At 35.8% G+C, this 11519-nt stretch overlaps 1 pseudogene; it reads right to left on the reverse strand.

Moving 5' to 3' along the window:
- Nucleotides 1–2397: 2397 nt before the first annotated feature.
- On the reverse strand, nt 2398–3477 carry LOC140518780 (F-box/WD repeat-containing protein 2-like; annotated as a pseudogene).
- Between the last annotated feature and the right edge of the window lie 8042 nt (nt 3478–11519).

Consider the following 11519-nt stretch of genomic DNA (forward strand, 5'->3'; position numbering starts at 1 on the left):
GCCAATACAAACCCAGGACATAAATGAGCATAATTACAAAACAATTTTGACACAAATAAAATGAGATCTAAATAGTTGGAAAAACATCAGTTCCTCATGGATAGGCCAAGCTAATATAATAAAAATGACAATTCTACCTAAATTAATTTACTTATTAGTCAATGAAATTGCAATCAAACTAACAAAATTTTTTTTCTAAAAAACTGGAAGAAATTATAACAACATTCATCTGGAAGAAGAAAAATTTCAGATTATCAAAGGAATTAGTCAAAAGAAATGCTAGGGAAGGTGACCTAGACATACCAGATCTTAAATTATATTATAAAACAGCAATAATCAAAACTGCTTTGTACTTGCTAAGAAATAAAGGGGTAGATCAGTGGAATAGATTATATACACATGACACAGCGGTCAATGACTACAGCAATGCATTATTTGATAAAGTCAAAGACTCTGACTTCTGGCATAATTCTTTTACTCACCCAAAAAGTAAATATCCAAACTCTACTTCAAGAGATCAAGGAAGAGGAATCCATCCCATCCTATAGCATTCCATTCATATTTAGGACCATTCTGATTCTTAGATATCTTAGATATCCTGATATCAAACCTAAATTTGCCTTTTCACAGTGGTCACTCTTTGTTCTTGTTTCTGTCTTTTTGTTTTAAGGAGAGTAAGTCTAATTTCCTCTTCAGCAACGCAGCCTTTCTAGTAACTAGCTGAGAGGTAATTAGGTTGAACAAAGTGCAGGCTATGAAGCCTGTAGCCAGGAAATCTGAGTTCAAATCTGTCCTCAGACACTTACTTGTTGTGTAACTCTGGACAAGTCACTTTTAATCTCTACATTTTTCATTTTCCTCAATTATAAAAAAGTACATCTCTCAGAATTATTGTGAGGATGAATTCATACATTTGCAATGTGCTTTTCACACTACCCAGAACATAGTAGGGACTTAAAATCCCTCAAAGAACTCACATTTCATTTAGGGAAACAATATGTACACATGTAAGTATATTATGTATATGTAATACATAAGAAGAACAGAATTTTTGTTCTTCTAGATGAATTTTGATATTATGTTTTCCAGCTCTAGAAAATAATTATCTGATAGTTTAATTGGTATGACACTAAATAAGTAAATTAATTTAGGTAGAATTGTCATTTTTATTGTATTGGCTTGACCTACTCATGAACACCTGATGTTTTTCCACTTACTTAGATCTGACTTTATTTGTGCAAAAAGTATCTTGTAATTGTGTTCATATGGGTTTGTTTTGGAAGATAAACTCCCAAATATTTTATTGTGTCTACCCTAGCCTTAAATGAAATTTCTCTTTCTATCTCTTGCTGTTGGTCTTTGTTACTAATATATGGAAATGCAAAAGATTTGTGCAAGTTTATTTTGTAACCTCCAACTTTGCCAAAGTTGTTTATTATTTCAAGTAGATTTTTTACTTGAATCTCTGGGATTCTCCAAGTATATCATATCACCTGCAAAGAGTGATAACTTAGTTTCTTCGTTGTTTATTCTAATTCCTTCAATTTCTTTATCTTCTCTAATTGCTACAGCAACCATTTCTAGTACCATATTGAATATACGTGTGTTCATGCCGAAGAAGACCAGGCCATCAGAGAAATGATGATGTGACTTGTGCTTGACTTTTGAGTGAGGGAGGGCTGTGCAAGGTCACCAGCCTCACTTCTCCTCCAGAGCCATCTGAAACCAGTGACCAGGTATTCATCAGGATGACTGGAGATGACTATATTTCTCAGTCTATTTTACCTATTCTCCCATGTATTTGTATTCACATTCATGACATTGCACGAAGATCGACTGATTTTGGAGGATCTGTTAAAGCTTAGATAATTTTGCAGTCTCATCTCTCCTGTGCCTCTGAGTCAGCGCCATGACTGCCGAAGGGGTCTGGCTCCTATGAGGCTCTGACAGCCCATGAGCACCCAGGCAGTGCGTGTCAGTCCCAAGTCCCTGTTCCCAAATCACGATCTCAGGTAAATTTTTCCATAACCTTATGGAGAGAAAGGAATTTGGGACATGGCTTGGTAACATTTCTGTTACATTTCTTTCTCTGCTTGACTTGCAGAAATATGAAAGTCTGGCTAGCACAATCCAGCTCAGGCATCTCTTCAATAACCTAGAGACTCTGCTCAAGCAAGACTTCCTTAAACTTCTTCCTCAGGAACTCAGTTTTCATTTGTTAAAATGGCTCAATCCTCAGACCTTACTCACATGTTTCCTCCTCTCTAAGCAGTGGAATAAAGTTATATGTGCCTGTGCAGAGGTATGGCAGACTAGAAACTTGGGCTGGCAGATAGATGATTCTGTTCAGGATGCTTTGCATTGGAAGAAAGGATACCATTAGATGTTAACTTTTGTTCATGCAAAATCGGCTCCCACATAGGCTGCATCAGAACTAGCAGCCTCAGGATCTAAAGTCACTATTTTCAGCTCTTGTCCACATTTTGGACCATGTTCCTTCCATAACACCAAGTGAATACTGTGGCCAACCATACCTATGGCAAAAACCAAACCCATATCATTCTGCCCATTTAATCCATTCAGCCATGACATTTCACCTGCAAAGAAACTTGAGCCCTGATTTGGCTTCCTGTACTGAGGCAGAGGCCAGTGGCTGATCACATTCTCTGTCCTTAAGTCTGTGATAGAGAGATAGATAGCAGTTGTCAAATAACAGGACAAAGATATCTCCAAGGCCAAGTAATGTCAAATTTGCGAGCTCTTAAGTCTTGATAACTCTGAGAATATTATAGCTGGCAAAGTCCCACTGATAAAGCCCTAGGGCTGAACTACATAAGATGCATTTGCCATCAAAATGGGATCTGGGCTGCAAACAGATACTTCGATTCTCAGACACAGATAATGTTTTTAAGCATTTGCAGTTGATTTCTCTTCCAAGTGGACAAATCTTGATTTCATACTTAACACTGAGAAGAATGTGATCTCCAGGGCTGTGCAACAGAGACTTGACCTTGCATTTCTGTAAAACCACCTTGGTTACCCACTCAGTATGTCCTGTGAGTGTCTTCAGGAATGTCCCATTGATAAAGCCCATACTTCCACAGTGAAGTCTGTAGAATCACTCACCAAGAGATCAAGCTCATCGTTATAGTCTGTGCTGAACACTGCACCTGTGTGTCCTCAGAAGTGCTGGATCTGGGCTCCAGAACTCCATTTCCAACAGGCTACTGCGTCATCAAAGGATCCTGTTACAAGTATCTGTTCATCAAACTTCACAGCAGCACAAGTGTGGGTCTGGATGCCATATATGCACTGCCCTGTGCTCACATCCCAAAGTTTTGCAGACAAGTCATCTGATCCTGTACAGAGAAGTCCATCCTTGTAGTAAAGTGCATATGCTCTGGCACTGTGTACAATTAATGATGAGGTCTCAAAGGCTTCATGGTCCTTCAATTGCTTCATTCTCAAAATTGCCTTCAAATATTGAATAATGGTGGTGATAATGGACATTCTTGCTTCACCTCTGATCTTATTGGAAATGCATCTAGCTTATCTCCATTGCACATAATGTTTGCTGAAGGTTTTAGGTAGATACTGCTTATTATTTTAGGTAAAGTTCCATTTATTCCTATGGTCTCCAGTGCTCTTAAGAGGAATGGGTGCTGTATTTTGTCAAAAGCTTTTTCTGCATCTATTGAGATAATCATCTGGTTTCTGTTAGTTTTGTTGTTGATATGACCTATAATGCCAACAGTTTTCCTAATATTGAACCAGCCCTGCATTCCTCATATGAATCCTACCTAATCATAATATATTATTCTCATGATAAGTTGCTGTATTCTTTTTGCTAAAATCTTATTTAAAATTTTTGCATCTATATTCATTAGAGAAATTAGTCAATAATTTTCTTTCTCTGTTTTGTCTCTTCCTGGTTTAGGTACCAAAACCATATTTGTATCAAAAAAAAGAATTTGGGAGGAGTCTTTCTTTTCCAATTTTCCCAAATAGTCTATATAGTATTGGAATTATCTATTCTTTAAATGTTTGATAGAATTCGCTTGTAAATCCATCCGGCCCTGGAGATTTTTTCCTAGAGAGTTCATTGATGGCTTGCTCGATTCCTCTTTCTGAGATGGAGTTATTTAAATATTCAACTTCCTCTTCTATTAATCTGGGCAATTTATATTTTTTAAAATAATCATCCATCTCATTCAGATTGTCAAATTTATGGGCATAAAGTTGGGCAAAGTAATTTCTAATTATTGTTTTAATTTCTTCCTCACTGGAGGTGAGTTCATTCCTTTCATTTTTGATATTGGTAATTTGGTTTTCTTCTTTCTTTTCAAAGAAGACCAAAGAAGATCAAAGTGACCAAAGATTTATCAATTTTATTAGTTTTTTCTTAAAACCAACTATCAGTTTTATTTAATAGTTCAATAGTTTTCTTAATTTCAATTTTATTATTCTTTACTTTGGTTTTCAGTATTTCTAATTTGGTATTTTCTTGGGGATTTTCAATTTGTTCTTTTTCTAGTGTTTCCAGCTGCATTGATCTCCTCTTTCTTTATTTTATTCAGGTAGGCAATCAGGTATAAAACTTCCCCTAAGAATTGCTTTTGCAATATCCCATATGATTTGGTAGATTTTCTCATTATTGTTATTCTCTTGAATCAAGTTGTTGATTGTTTCTATGATTTGTTGTTTAACCTACTCATTCTTTAGGATTTAATTATTTCATTTCCAATTAATTTTTGCTTTTTTCTTTCCATGATCTTTGATTAGGTATAACTTTTATTGCATTGTGATCTGAGAAGGATGCATTGACTATCTCTGCCTTTCTGCACTGGGTTTTGAGGTTTATGACCTAGTACATGGTCAATTTCTGCATATGTGCCATGTACCACTGAGAAGAACATATATTTCTTTCTATCCCCATTCACTTTTCTGCAGAGATCTATCATATCTACCTTATCCAGAGCTTTATTCACCTCCTTAATTTCTTTCTTATTTATTTTGAGGTTAGATTTATCAAGTTCAGAGAGGGGGAGGTTGAGATGCCCCACTAGTATAGTTTTGCTGTCTATTTCTTCCTCCAACTCCCCCAATCTCTCCTCTAAGAATTTGGATGCTAAAACACTTGGAGCATACATATTTAATAATGATATTGCTTCATTGTCTATGGTGCCTTTTAGCAGGATACAGTTTTCTTTCTTATCTCTTTTGATTAGATCTATTTCTGCTTTTGCTTTATCTGAGATTACGATTGCTACCCTTGCTTTTAGTATATCAGCTGAAGCACAATATATTCTGCTGCAACGTTTTATCTTTTCTCTGTGTGTATTCCCCTTTTCAAGTGTTTTTCTTGTAAAGAACATATTGTTGGATTATGGCTTTTAATCCATTCTGCATGCCTCCTTGGAATGCTAAAATGAACCTCCTTGAGTCAGATCTCCAATTTGTGTTTGTACTTTTTTTTTCATGCACTATGAAATTTCTTTTCTGATCACAATCTTATCTGGTCATGATCTGTTGTCTCTCCACGTATCTTTCCAAATCTCTTTCTGCCTTGCACCCCAAAATCTGTTCTTCATCCTCATCAGAATCTACAATCACTAAATTTTTCATTTCTTCACAAGTTAACTATGCCTACAATAGATACAATATTCTTCATTCATGATCTTGACCCATGGATGAAGCAATTGAATCCTACAGTGTCATCTTTTTAGAGTGCTGCCTCCTTATCCTATTGCTAATGTGGCACGAGCAAACCTCAGCCTTATCTCAATCCTACCATCCACTCTCTTCAGTCCTACCAACAAGCTCCTAAAAAAAGCTGGAGAAAATCACAAAATTTCTGATAAATTAGCAATTTAGGTTACATAATCTCAACTGGGCACCCACTATAACAATCCTTTTACAGTGTTCTAATCTAGTCACAATCCAACTAACCATCACATTTTTCAAAAACTTTTGACTCCTTATAAAGTCCTTCATGACTTCTCTTCCTCTCACTCTGTCAGCAAAGAATCCTGCTCCATATTTTACCAAAAATATTGAGTCCATTCACCAAGAGCTCCCTCTTTCCCTCTCTATTTACATCACTCAGACACCTTCCATTATCTCCTCCTTTGCCCTTGTCTTCCATGAAGAGGTAGACATTCTCTTTACCAAAATAATCCCTACATGGGATGCTAAGTGATCACATTCTATCTCTTCTTCCCCATCTGATTGCCTCCTGTATCATCCCAGCTCTCTCATTAATTTTCCATCAGTTTCTATTTACTAGATGCTTTCCTGACTGGCCACAATGATGCCCACATCTCCCCTATCCTCAAAAAACTTTCAGTGGGTCCTTCCATTCCTACGAGCTATTTTCTCATATTATCCATTTTGTGTTTAAATTTATTGAAAAGGTTACTTCCTTTTCTCTCATTCTCTTAATTCTCCACAGTCTAGCTTCTAACCTCATCATTTAACTTCAACTGCTATTTCCAATATTACCAATGATGTCATAAATGCCAAATGTAATTGGAGTTTCTCAATCCTCATTCTTTTTTACCTCTGCAAATTTTTTACACTGGTACTTACCTTCCTCTTCTTCTTCTTCTTCTTCTTCTTCTTCTTCTTCTTCTTCTTCTTCTTCTCCTCCTCCTCCTCCTCCTCTTCCTCCTCCTCCTCCTCTTCCTCCTCCTCCTCCTCCTCCTTCTTCTTCTTCTTCTTCTTCTTCTTCTTCTTCTTCTTCTTCTTCTTCTTCTTCTTCTTCTTCTTCTTCTTCTTCTCCTCCTCCTCCTCCTCCTCCTCCTCCTCCTCCTCCTCCTCCTCCTCCTCCTTCTTCTTCTTCTTCTTCTTCTTCTTCTTCTTCTTCTTCTTCTTCTTCTTCTTCTTCTTCTTCTTCTTCTTCTTCTTCTTCTTCTTCCTCTCTTCTCTCCAGGCTTTCATAACTCTCCTAACTCTCAACCTAGTCTCCTTTTTTGACTCTTCATCAACATTATCCCTACTAACCATCTGTGTCCCTTAAGCTTCTGTTCCGATTCATTTCTCTTCTCCCTCTATGCTCTTTTACTTATAATCTCTTCAGCTTTCATGAGTTCAATTATCATCTCTCTGCTTATCATTCTCAAACTCTCACATCTCCAGAAGTATATTTGACATATCAAACTGAATGTCCTATAGTTATCTTAAACTCAACAAGTCCCAAACTGAAATCATTATATTTCTCCCTAAGCCATTACTTCTTCCTAACTACTTTGTTATTGCTGAGTGATCCCTGTCACCCAGGCTTGAACGTTAGGTGTTATCCTAAACACCTCATTTTCTCTTTTCTACCATGTCCATCCAGCTTCCAAATCTTATTGTTCGTACCTTCATATTTCTTTTATATTACTCATTCTCTCATCTGACACTGCAACCACCCTGGTTCAAGACTTCATCATCTCATACATGGACTGTTGTAATAATCTGCTGGTTGGTCTTGAGTCTTTCCTCACTATAGTCCATTTTCCATTCAGCTATTAAAGTGGGCTATTTTAAAGCAAAGGTCTGACCATGTCAACCCTCCCCACACAAACCTTCATTAAACACTAGGGCCTCCTTATCACATCTAGGATCAATAATAAAATCCTATGTTTAATATTGAAAGTTGCTTATAACCTGATTAATCTTATAGTTGACTCCCCGCCATATACTCTCTGGAACAGTGACATAGGTCTCTGCTCTTTCTCACACATATGCAGCGTCTCCTGCCTCTGAGCATTTTCATTTACTATCTCACATATCTGTTATTGTTTCACTCACCATTTCTGTCTCCTGGCCTCCTTACATTCCTTTAAGTGTCAGCTAAATTCTTACATTTTTAGAAGCCTTTGTAAATCTGCTTAGTACCAGAAGCAATTAGTGCATGAATAATAACATCAAATATACAATAGCAAAAAAATAAAAATTTAAACAACTCTTCACCTCAACTCAACAAAGATAATCACTCCCAGTGATTCAACTTTTGTTTAAAGTCACAATTTGCCCAATATCCCTTTCAAGTAAGTAATGCTTTTCAGATCCTTCCTCATTCACAAAAGCTTATATTAATTATATTCTTAAAAGTTCATCTTCATCATTAATAACATTATATATTCAAATTAGCTGATGTATCATCATGCTTTTCACCTTTTTGAGTGTTTCAGTGTTATCTTATACCCTCCTTAGTGCTATTGAAATTACATTTCTTTATATTCATTTCTCTAGCTTTATTAAGAACTATTTGCCTTTTTATAACATTATTTATTATAACATTGTTTTCTCATAAGTTGAGACATCACTCCACATTAATGATAAAGTCATCTGAGTCTTGACATGTATACAATTGACTATTTTCCTTCCCAAAGTATCTAAAACTCATCTGAAAGCTTTATTTCTTCATGTACTTTCATGTAATTCATGTACTTTATACATATACACACATGCACACTTATATGTGTACACATTTATGTATAAGGGTATATGTGCATGTATGTATACATGTGTGTATATAGGTGTACACGATTATATATGTGTGTATGCACACATAATATACTTGTGCATATATGTATATACATATGTATATAACATATACATATGTACATATATGCACATGTGTGAATACACACACAATAAATTATTTTTCTATTCATATGAGGCATCAGAATGTTTATTCCTAATAGCACAATTTCCTACATCATTTGATAATTATTTGTGTAGACTTTTGATGGTTCCTCTAGGATCGTTACAACTAGTATTTATCTGACACTTTAAGATTTACAAAATGCTTTACAAATTCATTTTGTTCTCAGAACATCCTGGAAAGTAATACTATTCTGCTCATTTTTACAGGTGAAGAAATTGAGACAGAGGTTTAATGACTTGTCCGAATGTCACACAAGTAGCAAGCATTAGAGATAAGATTTTTGTCTGTGAAATTCCTGAATCCAAGTTCAATAGTCTATCCCTGGTGACACTGAAAACTATGTTTCCGAAAGAATTACTTCAAATATAGTTCAGAGGGATATATTAAGGGTTGTAGAGATTGTACAGAATGAAATAAACAGTAGCAACATAAATAAAAACACTAATATAAAATTAAACAATAATTACCAATGAGCAATTTTGACTTTGGAGAAGAGATGGAAAAATAATGCCCTAAATTTTAAGACTATCAGCTATAATTTTAATGCTACAATCTGAAATTATGTTGCAGACTGTAATAGATCTAGTTAAATGTCATGTACGCTGCACTGATTGAAAGTATATATTGTAGTGGTTATTATCTAATTCTGAAAAATCAGAGTTGTAATAAGAAAGCAAGGAGAGTGAATGGTATGGAATGAGGGAGAGAACTCACACATTTCTTATTAAATAATGATACCTTTTTGTTATTTTTGATGTTGCTAAGTAGTTATATTCCATGCAGTTCAAAACTTCCTTTGAAGGAAACCTACCACCTTATTTACTTTATAGACTTAACTATTGCTGAGAAATTCCACTTCCTCACCTGGTTTCTGTTTTACTACATCCCCTTTGTCTTTACTTGGACACAGGCCATCTTTTCTAAGAAAAAAAGTTTCTTTTTTGGTCTAGTGATTATTCTAATCACAAGGGCAGCTAGGTGGTGCAGTGGATAGAGCACCAGTGCAGGAGTCAGGAAGACCTGAGTTCAAATCTCACCTCAGACACTTGAAACTCACAAGTTGTGTGACCTTGGGCAAGTCACTTAACTTCAATTGCCTCATCCTGGGTCATCTCCAAACATCCTGAGGAATGCCAGGTCACTGGATTCAGATGGCTCTGGAGGAGAAGTGAGGTTGATGGCCTGCACAGCTCTCCCTCACTCAAAACAAAGTCAAGTGCAAGTCCTGTCCTCATTTCTCTGATGGCATGGTCTTCTTTGGCAATGAATTATGAATACACACTCTAATCATAAGCTTGTATCAGTCCCCTTTCTGGTATGCAAGCCTATTCTTTGATTATGGCTTCTGAAACCTGCCTTTCTGTTCTTTTTTTTTCTGATCCAAAATATGATCCCTCTCACACCACCAGACTATACACAACTTACATATGAATGTATTACTCTCCATAATCATTGAACTTATGAACAGGTCTATTATTGTCTTTAATTTTCCCCAAGCATGTAGATTGATTTTCTAAATAAGGAGTCAATAAACAACCCTTTATGAAGCACACATTGCATGCCAGACATTAAAGTAGAAGATGGGGATAGAAAAAAAAACAGTCCCTGTCCTAGAGACAACCCACAAACATATAGATATGCATTACATACATATGCACACATACACGCATGCATGTGTATGTTTCTGTGTGTGAGAATGTGTGTGCATAATAATTTGTGGAAGGAAGTAATGGAAGTTGGGGATTTATAGGGTTAGGAAAGACATCATGTAAAAAGTGGCATTTGGTGAATTTTGAAGGAAAAATTTCTGAGCAAAGGATTTAAAAAAATTAGTACTCATGACAGCTAAATTGTACAATATTAGCATTAATGTTGGAGAGCAAATTTTGATTACTCTACTTGTGACTATAATTTTTATCTATTTATTTTTGGCTCTCTTCATTTACCCTTTCCCACCCATAAACAAGCATTTAGCCATTTTTACATATTTGTCCATTTGAGTGTGGGGGCTCTTTTCAAAGCATTACATGCTTTTTATTTCTAACAGTGTCTTTTCCTTTCCCTAGAGCATTCTTCAATTTCATAGTTGAAAGGATTCATAAATTCACCATTATATTATTAGATGAATGAAACATTTATATAGGCTTTTAGTATTTTCCCTTAGAACTGAATATATTCAAATTTATATTTTTGAAAGATGTTAAATTCTCACTCCTCATCCAAAAACTGAATTTTAAGCCATAAATTCTTATAAATAAATAACATGGCCATGGGGTTCTTCAGAAAACCATCTAGTTCATTCACACTTTCTAAAGGATGAGTAGGCAAATCTTTAACGAATTTACAGACTACTGACTCGGCCCCAAGATGGGCATTTGAAAGGAAAGAGACAAAGAGGAATTGAAGTAAAATCATGGCTTTCTCAGAGAAAGGCTCCAGCTTACAACCTGACATGACGTTGGCTATAAAGTTAGATGATTGACACCATGATCTTTGGGATGCTGGTATTCTGGGCAAAGGTCTGAACTTTGATGAAACAAGGAATCCTTTTAAGCTTGAGACTGGCAGAGGATAGAAATCTGTGTCACAGATTGATGTGGATAACATTTGAAGAGAAGAAAAATCTAACATGTAATGAAAAAGGGTAGGTGCCAGGTTTCATAGGCAAAGACAAAAAGGAAAAAAAAGGAAAAAGAATGAGACCTTCTTAGACAAACCTTGGCCTTAGCTTTCTCAGCTGGACCACCATCAGTTTTTCTACAGTGTAGCAAAAGTCTTCTACCTAGCCTCCTTGATTCCATATATTTCTTCAAAGCTAAACTGTATGTTGTTTCTTTATCAATCTCACATAAACGCTACTTGT

The sequence above is a fragment of the Notamacropus eugenii genome, chromosome 1, assembly GCF_028372415.1.
Source record: "Notamacropus eugenii isolate mMacEug1 chromosome 1, mMacEug1.pri_v2, whole genome shotgun sequence".
Lineage (NCBI taxonomy): Eukaryota > Metazoa > Chordata > Mammalia > Diprotodontia > Macropodidae > Notamacropus > Notamacropus eugenii.